The 12,434-nt window shown below is 39.8% G+C and overlaps 1 protein-coding gene and 1 non-coding gene across 5 annotated transcripts in view; both read right to left on the bottom strand.

The window, feature by feature from the left end:
* Window positions 1-12,434, bottom strand: part of Lrrc4c (leucine rich repeat containing 4C) — a 1,313,504-nt gene that overhangs the window by 384,088 nt on the left and 916,982 nt on the right. The gene's annotated exons all lie outside the window — the stretch shown is intronic.
* On the bottom strand, window positions 9,639-9,767 carry Gm22313. The gene has a single exon (XR_003954237.1). It is a non-coding gene; the product is annotated as a small nucleolar RNA SNORA17 (small nucleolar RNA).

Here is a 12,434-nt window from a genome sequence, read left to right as displayed (position 1 = left end):
TTTTCTAATGCATTTCAAGATAATAGCATGGTAACTTCTGAATCTGATCTTCATGAATCAAAGTTGAATATCTAAGAGCGTTTACATGGAAAGTGGTACTCCCAGATAGAAAGAGAAAATTATTCTAAATACTGTTTTCTATTATTCTCCATATAACTACTCTTTAATTTTGTTCATCTCATTGTCAGTCCTAGAGGGCTGACATTCAATATTGCCTATACCTGAGTATTTTGATCTCTGGTATCTTTTGGGGTACCAATGGAAAGCATGAAAAGGAGTTTCAAGAATCTGTAGCAGGATGAAATCAGAGAATTGATTCCCTTATTCTTCTGTTGAAGAATTATGACTTTTGTTTTCTGCTACTGAAGGTCAAGCTTTGCGATGGGCAGCTTGTTCCCTAAGCAGCTCTCTCTAGGTTCCAGCTATCAATCTGTACTTTCTCCATAGATAAGCTGCTTATTTCCACTATAGGGTATCTAGAAAATTTCTAAATTGCTCTATACCTTGCTAAATCACTTGGAATGACTATTGCATCTGTTTTCTGGCAACAGATAAACTGATATTTTAATGTCTTTCTACTCCATAATTTTTATATTCTGTACAAAATGCATATATATTCCTGAAAATTAAAAAAGGAACAAATAATTTGCAAAATATAATTTTTTAGGAAGCACTTTAGGATCATTTAAGAAACTTGCATTTCAAATTAGAATAGCAATGGTATCTAAAGAAAGAAATTCATGCATGCTGATATTTATATACTCTGTAGCCCCTTGGGGGCTTTGTGTAAATTGTCTCATTTATGCAAAGGTAATTTTGTATTTCCCTATTTTACAGGTGACATAAATCAGACTTTGTTATATACCGAGCAAGTAAAAGAAGCAATCAAAGTTTGAACCACAAAAATATAATCAGCTGGTAAATTATATGCATCAATAAAGAGGATACATTTATAATACATGAAGTAAGAATTTCTTCCTCCTCTGGAAAGGTATACTATATTCTCCCTTTAAAATAGTAAAGAATCATCTTGGTCCGGGACCTGCCGAACTTAGGAAATTAGTCTGAACAGGTGAGAGGGTGCGCCAGAGAACCTGACAGCTTCTGGAACAGGTGGAAGCACAGAGGCGCTGAGGCAGCACCCTGTGTGGGCCGGGGACAGCCGGCCACCTTCCGGACCAGAGGACAGGTGCCCGCCCGGCTGGTGAGGCGACCTAAGCCACAGCAGCAGCGGTCGCCATCTTGGTCCGGGACCCGGCGAACTTAGGGAATTAGTCTGAACAGGTGAGAGGGTGCGCCAGAGAACCTGACAGCTTCTGGAACAGGCGGAAGCACAGAGGCGCTGAGGCAGCACCCTTTGTGGGCCGGGGACAGCCAGCCACCGTCCGGACCGGAGGACAGGTGCCCACCCGGCAGGGGAGGCGGCCTAAGCCACAGCAGCAGCGGTCGCCATCTTGGTCCCAGGACTCCAAGGAACTTAGGAATTTAGTCTGCTTAGGTGAGAGTCTGTACCACCTGGGAACTGCCAAAGCAACACAGTGTCTGAGAAAGGTCCTGTTTTGGGCCTTCTTCTTCGGCCAGGAGGAGGTCCAAATACAAGATATCTGCGCACCTTCCCTGTAAGAGAGCTTGCCAGCAGAGAGTGCTCTGAGCACTGAAACTCAGAGGAGAGAATCTGTCTCCCAGGTCTGCTGATAGACGGTAACAGAATCACCAGAAGAACAATCTCTAAACAGAGTCAACTATAACTACTAACTCCAGAGATTACCAGATGGCGAAAGGTAAACGGAGGAATCTTACTAACAGGAACCAAGACCACTCACCATCACCAGAACCCAGCACACCCACTTCGCCCAGTCCAGGGAACCCCAACACACCTGAGAACCTAGACCTAGATTTAAAAGCATATCTCATGATGATGGTAGAGGACATCAAGAAGGACTTTAATAAATCACTTAAAGAAATACAGGAGAACACTGCTAAAGAGTTACAAGTCCTTAAAGAAAAACAGGAAAACACAATCAAACAGGTAGAAGTCCTTACAGAAAAAGAGGAAAAAACATACAAACAGGTGATGGAAATGAACAAAACCATACTAGACCTAAAAAGGGAAGTAGACACAATAAAGAAAACTCAAAGCGAGGCAACACTAGAGATAGAAACCCTAGGAAAGAAATCTGGAACCATAGATTTGAGCATCAGCAACAGAATACAAGAGATGGAAGAGAGAATCTCAGGTGCAGAAGATTCCATAGAGAACATCGGCACAACAATCAAAGAAAATGGAAAATGCAAAAAGATCCTAACTCAAAATATCCAGGAAATCCAGGACACAATAAGAAGACCAAACGTACGGATAATAGGAGTGGATGAGAATGAAGATTTTCAACTCAAAGGTCCAGCAAACATCTTCAACAAAATTATTGAAGAAAACTTCCCAAATCTAAAGAATGAGATGCATATGAACATACAAGAAGCCTACAGAACTCCAAATAGACTGGACCAGAAAAGAAATTCCTCCCGACACATAATAATCAGAACATCAAATGCACTAAATAAAGATAGAATACTAAAAGCAGTAAGGGAAAAAGGTCAAGTAACATATAAAGGCAAGCCTATCAGAATTACACCAGATTTTTCACCAGAGACTATGAAAGCCAGAAGAGCCTGGACAGATGTTATACAGACACTAAGAGAACACAAACTGCAGCCCAGGCTACTATACCCAGCCAAACTCTCAATTATCATAGAGGGAGAAACCAAAGTATTCCACGACAAAACCAAATTCACGCATTATCTCTCCACGAATCCAGCCCTTCAAAGGAAAATAAAAGAAAAAAACCAATACAAGAACGGGAACAATGCCCTAGAAAAAACAAGAAGGTAATCCCTCAACAAACCTAAAAGAAGACAGCCACAAGAACAGAATGCCACCTTTAACAACTAAAATAACAGGAAGCAACAATTACTTTTCCTTAATATCTCTTAACATCAATGGTCTCAACTCGCCAATAAAAAGACATAGACTAACAAACTGGCTACACAAACAAGACCCAACATTTTGCTGCTTACAGGAAACTCATCTCAGAGAAAAAGATAGACACTACCTCAGAATGAAAGGCTGGAAAACAATTTTCCAAGCAAATGGTATGAAGAAACAAGCAGGAGTAGCCATCCTAATATCTGATAAGATTGACTTCCAACCCAAAGTCATCAAAAAAGACAAGGAGGGACACTTCATTCTCATCAAAGGTAAAATCCTCCAAGAGGAACTCTCAATTCTGAATATCTATGCTCCAAATACAAGAGCAGCCACATTCACTAAAGAAACTTTAGTAAAGCTCAAAGCACACATTGCGCCTCACACAATAATAGTGGGAGACTTCAACACACCACTTTCACTAATGGACAGATCATGGAAACAGAAACTAAACAGGGACACACTGAAACTAACAGAAGTGATGAAACAAATGGATCTGACAGATATCTACAGAACATTTTACCCTAAAACAAAAGGATATACCTTCTTCTCAGCACCTCATGGTACCTTCTCCAAAATTGACCACATAATAGGTCACAAATCAGGCCTCAACAGATTCAAAAATATTGAAATTGTCCCATGTATCCTATCAGATCACCATGCACTAAGGCTGATCTTCAATAACAAAATAAATAACAGAAAGCCAACATTCACATGGAAACTGAACAACACTCTTCTCAATGATACCTTGGTCAAGGAAGGAATAAAGAAAGAAATTAAAGACTTTTTAGAGTTTAATGAAAATGAAGCCACAACGTACCCAAACCTTTGGGACACAATGAAAGCATTTCTAAGAGGGAAACTCATAGCTATGAGTGCCTTCAAGAAAAAACGGGAGAGAGCACATACTAGCAGCTTGACAACACATCTAAAAGCTCTAGAAAAAAAGGAAGCAAATTCACCCAAGAGGAGTAGACGGCAGGAAATAATCAAACTCAGGGGTGAAATCAACCAAGTGGAAACAAGAAGAACTATTCAAAGAATTAACCAAACGAGGAGTTGGTTCTTTGAGAAAATCAACAAGATAGATAAACCCTTAGCTAGACTCACTAAAGGGCACAGGGACAAAATCCTAATTAACAAAATCAGAAATGAAAAGGGAGACATAACAACAGATCCTGAAGAAATCCAAAACACCATCAGATCCTTCTACAAAAGGCTATACTCAACAAAACTGGAAAACCTGGACGAAATGGACAAATTTCTGGACAGATACCAGGTACCAAAGTTGAATCAGGATCAAGTTGACCTTCTAAACAGTCCCATATCCCCTAAAGAAATAGAAGCAGTTATTAATAGTCTCCCAGCCAAAAAAAGCCCAGGACCAGACGGGTTTAGTGCAGAGTTCTATCAGACCTTCAAAGAAGATCTAACTCCAGTTCTGCACAAACTTTTTCACAAGATAGAAGTAGAAGGTATTCTACCCAACTCATTTTATGAAGCCACTATTACTCTGATACCTAAACCACAGAAAGATCCAACAAAGATAGAGAACTTCAGACCAATTTCTCTTATGAACATCGATGCAAAAATCCTTAATAAAATTCTCGCTAACCGAATCCAAGAACACATTAAAGCAATCATCCATCCTGACCAAGTAGGTTTTATTCCAGGGATGCAGGGATGGTTTAATATACGAAAATCCATCAATGTAATCCATTATATAAACAAACTCAAAGACAAAAACCACATGATCATCTCGTTAGATGCAGAAAAAGCATTTGACAAGATCCAACACCCATTCATGATAAAAGTTCTGGAAAGATCAGGAATTCAAGGCCAATACCTAAACATGATAAAAGCAATCTACAGCAAACCAGTAGCCAACATCAAAGTAAATGGAGAGAAGCTGGAAGCAATCCCACTAAAATCAGGGACTAGACAAGGCTGCCCACTTTCTCCCTACCTTTTCAACATAGTACTTGAAGTATTAGCCAGAGCAATTCGACAACAAAAGGAGATCAAGGGGATACAAATTGGAAAAGAGGAAGTCAAAATATCACTTTTTGCAGATGATATGATAGTATATATAAGTGACCCTAAAAATTCCAACAGAGAACTCCTAAACCTGATAAACAGCTTCGGTGAAGTAGCTGGATATAAAATTAACTCAAACAAGTCAATGGCCTTTCTCTACACAAAGAATAAACAGGCTGAGAAAGAAATTAGGGAAACAACACCCTTCTCAATAGCCACAAATAATATAAAATATCTCGGCGTGACTCTAACGAAGGAAGTGAAAGATCTGTATGATAAAAACTTCAAGTCCCTGAAGAAAGAAATTAAAGAAGATCTCAGAAGATGGAAAGATCTCCCATGCTCATGGATTGGCAGGACCAACATTGTAAAAATGGCTATCTTGCCAAAAGCAATCTACAGATTCAATGCAATCCCCATTAAAATTCCAACTCAATTCTTCAACGAATTAGAAGGAGCAATTTGCAAATTCATCTTGAATAACAAAAAACCGAGGATAGCAAAAACTCTTCTCAAGGATAAAAGAACCTCTGGTGGAATCACCATGCCTGACCTAAAGCTTTACTACAGAGCAATTGTGATTAAAAACTGCATGGTACTGGTATAGAGACAGACAAGTGGACCAATGGAATAGAATTGAAGACCCAGAAATGAACCCACACACCTATGGTCACTTGATCTTCGACAAGGGAGCCAAAACCATCCAGTGGAAGAAAGACAGCATTTTCAACAATTGGTGCTGGCACAACTGGTTGTTATCATGTAGAAGAATGCGAATCGATCCATACTTATCTCCTTGTACTAAGGTCAAATCTAAGTGGATCAAGGAACTTCACATAAAACCAGAGACACTGAAACTTATAGAGGAGAAAGTGGGGAAAAGCCTTGAAGATATGAGCACAGGGGAAAAATTCCTGAACAGAACAGCAATGGCTTGTGCTGTAAGATCGAGAATTGACAAATGGGACCTAATGAAACTCCAAAGTTTCTGCAAGGCAAAAGACACCGTCAATAAGACAAAAAGACCACCAACAGATTGGGAAAGGATCTTTACCTACCCTAAATCAGATAGGGGACTAATATCCAACATATATAAAGAACTCAAGAAGGTGGACTTCAGAAAATCAAATAACCCCCTTAAAAAATGGGGCTCAGAACTGAACAAAGAATTCTCACCTGAGGAATACCGAATGGCAGAGAAGCACCTGAAAAAATGTTCAACATCCTTAATCATCAGGGAAATGCAAATCAAAACAACCCTGAGATTCCACCTCACACCAGTGAGAATGGCTAAGATCAAAAATTCAGGTGACAGCAGATGCTGGCGAGGATGTGGAGAAAGAGGAACACTCCTCCATTGTTGGTGGAATTGCAGGCTTGTACAACCACTCTGGAAATCAGTCTGGCGGTTCCTCAGAAAATTGGACATAGTACTACCGGAGGATCCAGCAATACCTCTCCTGGGCATATATCCAGAAGAAGCCCCAACTGGTAAGAAGGACACATGCTCCACTATGTTCATAGCAGCCTTATTTATAATAGCCAGAAACTGGAAAGAACCCAGATGCCCCTCAACAGAGGAATGGATACAGAAAATGTGGTACATCTACACAATGGAGTACTACTCAGCTATTAAAAAGAATGAATTTATGAAATTCCTAGCCAAATGGATGGACCTGGAGAGCATCATCCTGAGTGAGGTAACACAATCACAAAGGAACTCACACAATATGTACTCACTGATAAGTGGATACTAGCCCAAAACCTAGGATACCCACGATATAAGATACAATTTCCTAAACACATGAAACTCAAGAAAAATGAAGACTGAAGTGTGGACACTATGCCCCTCCTTAGAAGTGGGAACAAAACACCCATGGAAGGAGTTACAGAAACAAAGTTTGGAGCTGAGATGAAAGGATGGACCATGTAGAGACTGCCATATCCAGGGATCCACCCCATAATCAGCATCCAAACGCTGACACCATTGCATATACTAGCAAGATTTTATCGAAAGGACCCAGATGTAGCTGTCTCTTGTGAGACTATGCCGGGGCCTAGCAAACACAGAAGTGGATGCTCACAGTCAGCTAATGGATGGATCACAGGGCTCCCAATGGAGGAGCTAGAGAAAGTACCCAAGGAGCTAAAGGGATCTTCAATCCTATAGGTGGAACAACATTATGAACTAACCAGTACCCCTGAGCTCTTGACTCTAGCTGCATATGTATCAAAAGATGGCCTAGTCGGCCATCACTGGAAAGAGAGGCCCATTGGACACGCAGACTTTGTGTGCCCCAGTACAGGGGAACGCCAGGGCCAAAGGGTGGAGTGGGTGGGTAGGGGAGTGGGGGTGGGTGGGTAAGGGGGACTTTTGGTATAGCATTGGAAATGTAAATGAGCTAAATACCTAATAAAAAATGGAAAAAAAAAAGTCACACTCAGAAAAAAAAAAATAAAATAGTAAAGAATTACTGAGCAGATATTACACATCTCACTGTCTCACAAAGTACTTTAAAAAGCAGTTTAGTGGTGGTAGTTTTAAGTGCAGATTATTTGCAAACCTATCATATATTTGAACCTTTGCTTTTTGGCTTGAAGAAACTTACAAACTTCCTATATACCATTTATATAATATTGAAAACAATAACTGTCTTATTAGAATGACCAAGTAGCTCAGATGATATATATATAGTAAACATAAATAACTTGGTCACATACAATGAAATAATAGTGTGTATCAAAAGAAATTTCCCATATGTTACAATAATACATGTTAGAATATTTCCATATTTGGATGCTCCAGACTGATGAAGATGTTGCTGAAATACCTTTGAAAGAAACAAGACGTTATAAGACTGTTGGCAGGTCAATACCGACAGCTGTACACAGGACCACACACAGCCAGGTGACCTTGTTTGTTACCTTCCTGATGTTACTCAGTGTATGGTTTAAACTGAACAACAACAAAATCTCTTAGGCTCTCTGCTAGGAAGGAAATCCAATACTTGCTAATGGAGATAACATTACATTGGAAAAGAAGACATTGGCATATCACTTGAATTAAAATTACCAGTATAAACATGTATATATTTTTGACATTAGTTCTTTGTGAATTCCACTCATATTCCTCTCCCTTCTTACCCACCCTCATCCCTTGCAACCTCTCCACCAACAGAGGAAAAAACTCTTTTTGTGGAAGCTGTAGTGTATCACAGTATGACCCACAGTATTCCCTTCTTTACTTGCAAATGTGCATTGCAGTTACTCATTGGTCTGGTACTAGGCTTCTGGCTTTTGCTACTCTATCAATACTGGGACCCTTCTTGGATATCCTGTTGCTGCCCTATGTTGTAGAGATCCTAAAGTTATTAATCTATTAAGACCAGTTCCTTCATTCATTCCAGCAGTTCATTGATGGGATAGTTATTAAGGTGGGCTAATTCAACGACCTGGATACGCACCTGAGAATTATCTGAGATGGTCTGCATGCTAGCTCTCTTATCCTCATTGTCAACTTACCAACATCCACTGCAACAGAGGGTCAGTTCTGCCATGCTTCCCAGGTAAAGTAAAGGGTCAGTTCTCCTCTCATGACCCCGTTGGGGCCAGCTCTTCAGCCTGACATAGGTGCAGGGAGCAAGAGGGGGACCTCCCTCCTTCCTCCATGTCACAAAGGCCAGAAAAGTGGAAGGACCAGCTATTCTAAGCCTGTGCTCTTGTAGCCAATTGGCCAGTGCCCCTGTCACCAGGTAAACTACCAGTCTCTTGACTGTTGCAGCTGATGCAAGGCGGGATCAGCTCTCCTGCTCTCAGGACCCTAGGGCCAGGTCTCCTACCTGCAGCAGGTTATGAGGAGTAAAGGGGTCTACCCCACCATAAGGAGATGAGTATGCCAGTTCCCATGTTCACATTCTTGAGGACAGCTCACTTGTATCTCCCATGTGAGGGGCTCACTCTAAGGAGTATTACAACTTGACTGTCAGGTGGCATCCAAGCATCTCTCTGCTGCTACATGGCCAAGGATCCAGACATGGCCCTAGGGGCAGCACAAGCCAGGAACCTTCTCTGATCCCTGGTGGTATCACTGGTTACTCACAATAGACTGCCCCTCACTACCCTCAAGTCTCCAGTTCTGCCTCTGGTCATTGTTCCCACATTCTTTTGTTTCTCTTTCTCCTCCATTTTTCCACCACTTATTTGTTCCTCTTAATGACACCCAGTGTCTATAGTCATCTCAGGCATGGTCTCAGAACTGTTATTCTCTGAATGCCCATTATGGTGCCTGGCAGGGATCATCTCAAGCATAGTCGGACCCCCCTATCCCTAAGGTTGCTTGTAGATGAGCTGTTATTCATCTCAGGATAGCTCCGTGTCCAGGCATCATGGTCTGTGGTTCTCTAGAGTTAGCTCCTCACTGCCCAAGTGACTCCTTGCAAGTGTCCCTTGTCTCCTGCTCACTATTTCCTAGCCTTGCCACCAGGTGAAGTTCTTCTAGTTTCCTACTTGCTTCCTGCCCTAGGAGCCCATCTGTGTCTGCTTGTCCAGACTGACTATCATTTCCCTCTCTAGGCCCCCTGTGTCCAGGTTGGTTGTTGTCTCTGACTAGCTAAGAATAGGGACTTTAAGGCTACTAATCTTTCAGATATTCATAGGCCAGAACACTGGCCAGACAGGTTTTCTCCTCTCTGCTATCTGCTGACACACATGTGACACAGCAGTGCAAATATTTTAAATGATTATAAACATAGGGTATCAAAAAGAAGAAAAATGACTGTTTTCATCTCTTTGGAGTCTATAGATTCGTTTTGGCCATGAAGATCTATATAAATAAGTAACTTCTCTTCTCCTTAGATGTCATCAATTTGAAAATAAATTCAGAAATTCCACTTTCGTGAAGGCAAAATTAACAAATAAAGGTGTTGTACATTTAGGCCACAATAAGGCTCAGAAGGTAAAAGTATTTACCATGCAATCCTAAGAATCCGATTTCATTCCCTAGAACTTAATTTGGAGGGAGTTTAACCAACTCCCCAAAATTGTCCTCTGACTTCTATGCCTATCTCATGGTGCATGTGTACACTCACATACACATTATGCACGATAAAATGAGTAAAATAAAAAATTAAAAGTGTAAGAAGTATGCATGCAATTTAAAGTCTGTTATGTTTATTTGTTTCTCTTTCACTGAAGCAGGGTTTCCCTATGTGGCTGGCCTAGATTTCCCTATGTAGACTATAATAGCCTCAAACTCACAAACATCTACCTATGTCTGCCTTATTTCTTTGGAATCTATTTTGAAATAATTAATGAAGCCAATTAACAAACCTCTCACTTCTTATTTATAAATCATCACGTATATTATTTTTAGACTGCACACCAATTTTGCCAAATATTTTGGATTCTTCTTTTTCCTCATCCAAGTCTCACGTTCACAATGAAGCAAGTATGGTCTTCTGTGAATTTGCATTTGTGTATTTGTGTTTGTGTGTATGTGTGTGTACATACACAGTCTCACATCTGTGTGTATGTATGTGTGTGTGCATCTCTTTGTGTTCATATATTGTGTGTGCATGAGGATATTGGTGTACATGAAAATGTGTACATGTGTGTTTGTCTATGTGAACTGGGGAGAATCATAGACCAAATTACTGTATAATTCATCAGATCCTGTGGTGACTACTCTTATTTTTGAATATAAATATATCTGGAATAATTAAAACCAAAAATTAAGAGGCAGATGAAAGAGGAATTTTGATTAATTTGAAGTGGATAGATCTAGTTCAAACCTAATTCACTGAGGTAGGAAGACACATCTATCATCCAGATCTTTTGATCTGGGAAAATACATCTCTAAGGGGGACCATGCCTTTTGCTAGAAGCCCATATAATCACATGGATAAGGAAACACTTTCTCTTTCCAGTTTTCTTTAGCAATTTATTTCTTCACTGACATTAGAGTAGATGTCTTCTGGAATCTGTAGTATTCTGCAGAAAACCTGAGACCTCCACAGACATGAACTAAACAGCTACTTTATTCTTGGATCTTCCAATCATAATCATCCATTGTTGAATAAGTTTGATGACATTCTATAAGTCATTCTATTAAGTTCCCTTTTAGAGAATTTACACTAGAGAATTGTACACCCAAATGCTGATACAGACAATCTCTACCATATAATTGAGATAGGGTCTCTTGAAACATTGGAGACAATTTTTCAAGTACAACAGGCCCTCTGTGCAATGAACTCTGGGAATTTGTCTTCATTTTTTAAGTACTGTAATTAAAATCATGCACCACTACATACACCATTTCCTTTATTTTATTATTTTAAATATGTAGATCATGAGGCTCAGACTCAGATTTTCATGTTTGCAAAGCAAGCCCTCTACATTCTGAGCTTCCTCCTAAGACTATCATTGATGTCATAATATGTCCAGAATCTCACAGGGAGTGTGTTTATGTGTCCAATTCTTTGAGTTCACTTTAAACAAATAATTACCTGACTCAAAATGAGGATCAACCAAGAGTAAGATCATTTTAAGGCATAGCAAGATGTGTCCAGTGAGTAAAAGGCACTTACTACCAATTATGATGAGAATATCTATTAAGACTAAAATGTAGATGAAGAGACCTTTGAACACTATATAACCTAAAAATAAAATTTATAACACCAAAAGTTTCAGTGAAATAGTACCATTGACTTTGTGAAGATTAAGTTCCTTATTTGCATCCCTTGAATGTATATCTATACCACATGGAAATTTCTATGTTAAAAGACAGGTATGGGGGAACCATAGTCATAGATCTTTGTAGACCTCATGTTTTTGTACACTGTGTGAGGTTTACCTTTGTGTCAGTCAAATGCTGATTTTTCTGCCCTCATGTCATGACTCAATATGGACACAGCATTGCAATCCTTATACCAAGAAACTCTTGTCACAAGTTTGTGTAAACTATTCTTACCGTTTATTCCCATCCTTGTCAATAAATGCTGATTAGACAATAGCTAATAGAGAATAGGGTAGGAGCCTGCCAACCAGAGGAAGAAGGGAGAAGGGGGGTTGAGAGTCTCAGATCAGTGGCAGGGTGGAGAAATTGGAGCCTTGAAGAAGGGGCCTAAAGAGCCAGGTCAATAAAAATATACAAGTGTCATGGGATGGATCTGGGAGGTAGCCAGATTAGCATGGAAAGTAAAGATTGATCATTTAATTGCTTAGCTACTGAGGGGCAGTTGTAAGTAAACATTGGTTAATCTGTGTGGTTACTGGGAAATAACTTAAAGAAATTTAGCCAACAGTTTAATTCACTGATGCTATTTGTATTAATAATAATTCATTTATATACAGCCCCCAACATGGAGTGCTATTTTGTACAAGTTAGAGTCCAGTTATTTCTCTCAGCTCCAAGCTTCTA

Source organism: Mus musculus, chromosome 2 (genome assembly GCF_000001635.26).
Source record: "Mus musculus strain C57BL/6J chromosome 2, GRCm38.p6 C57BL/6J".
NCBI lineage: Eukaryota > Metazoa > Chordata > Mammalia > Rodentia > Muridae > Mus > Mus musculus.
This window is presented reverse-complemented; position numbering and strand designations above follow the sequence as displayed.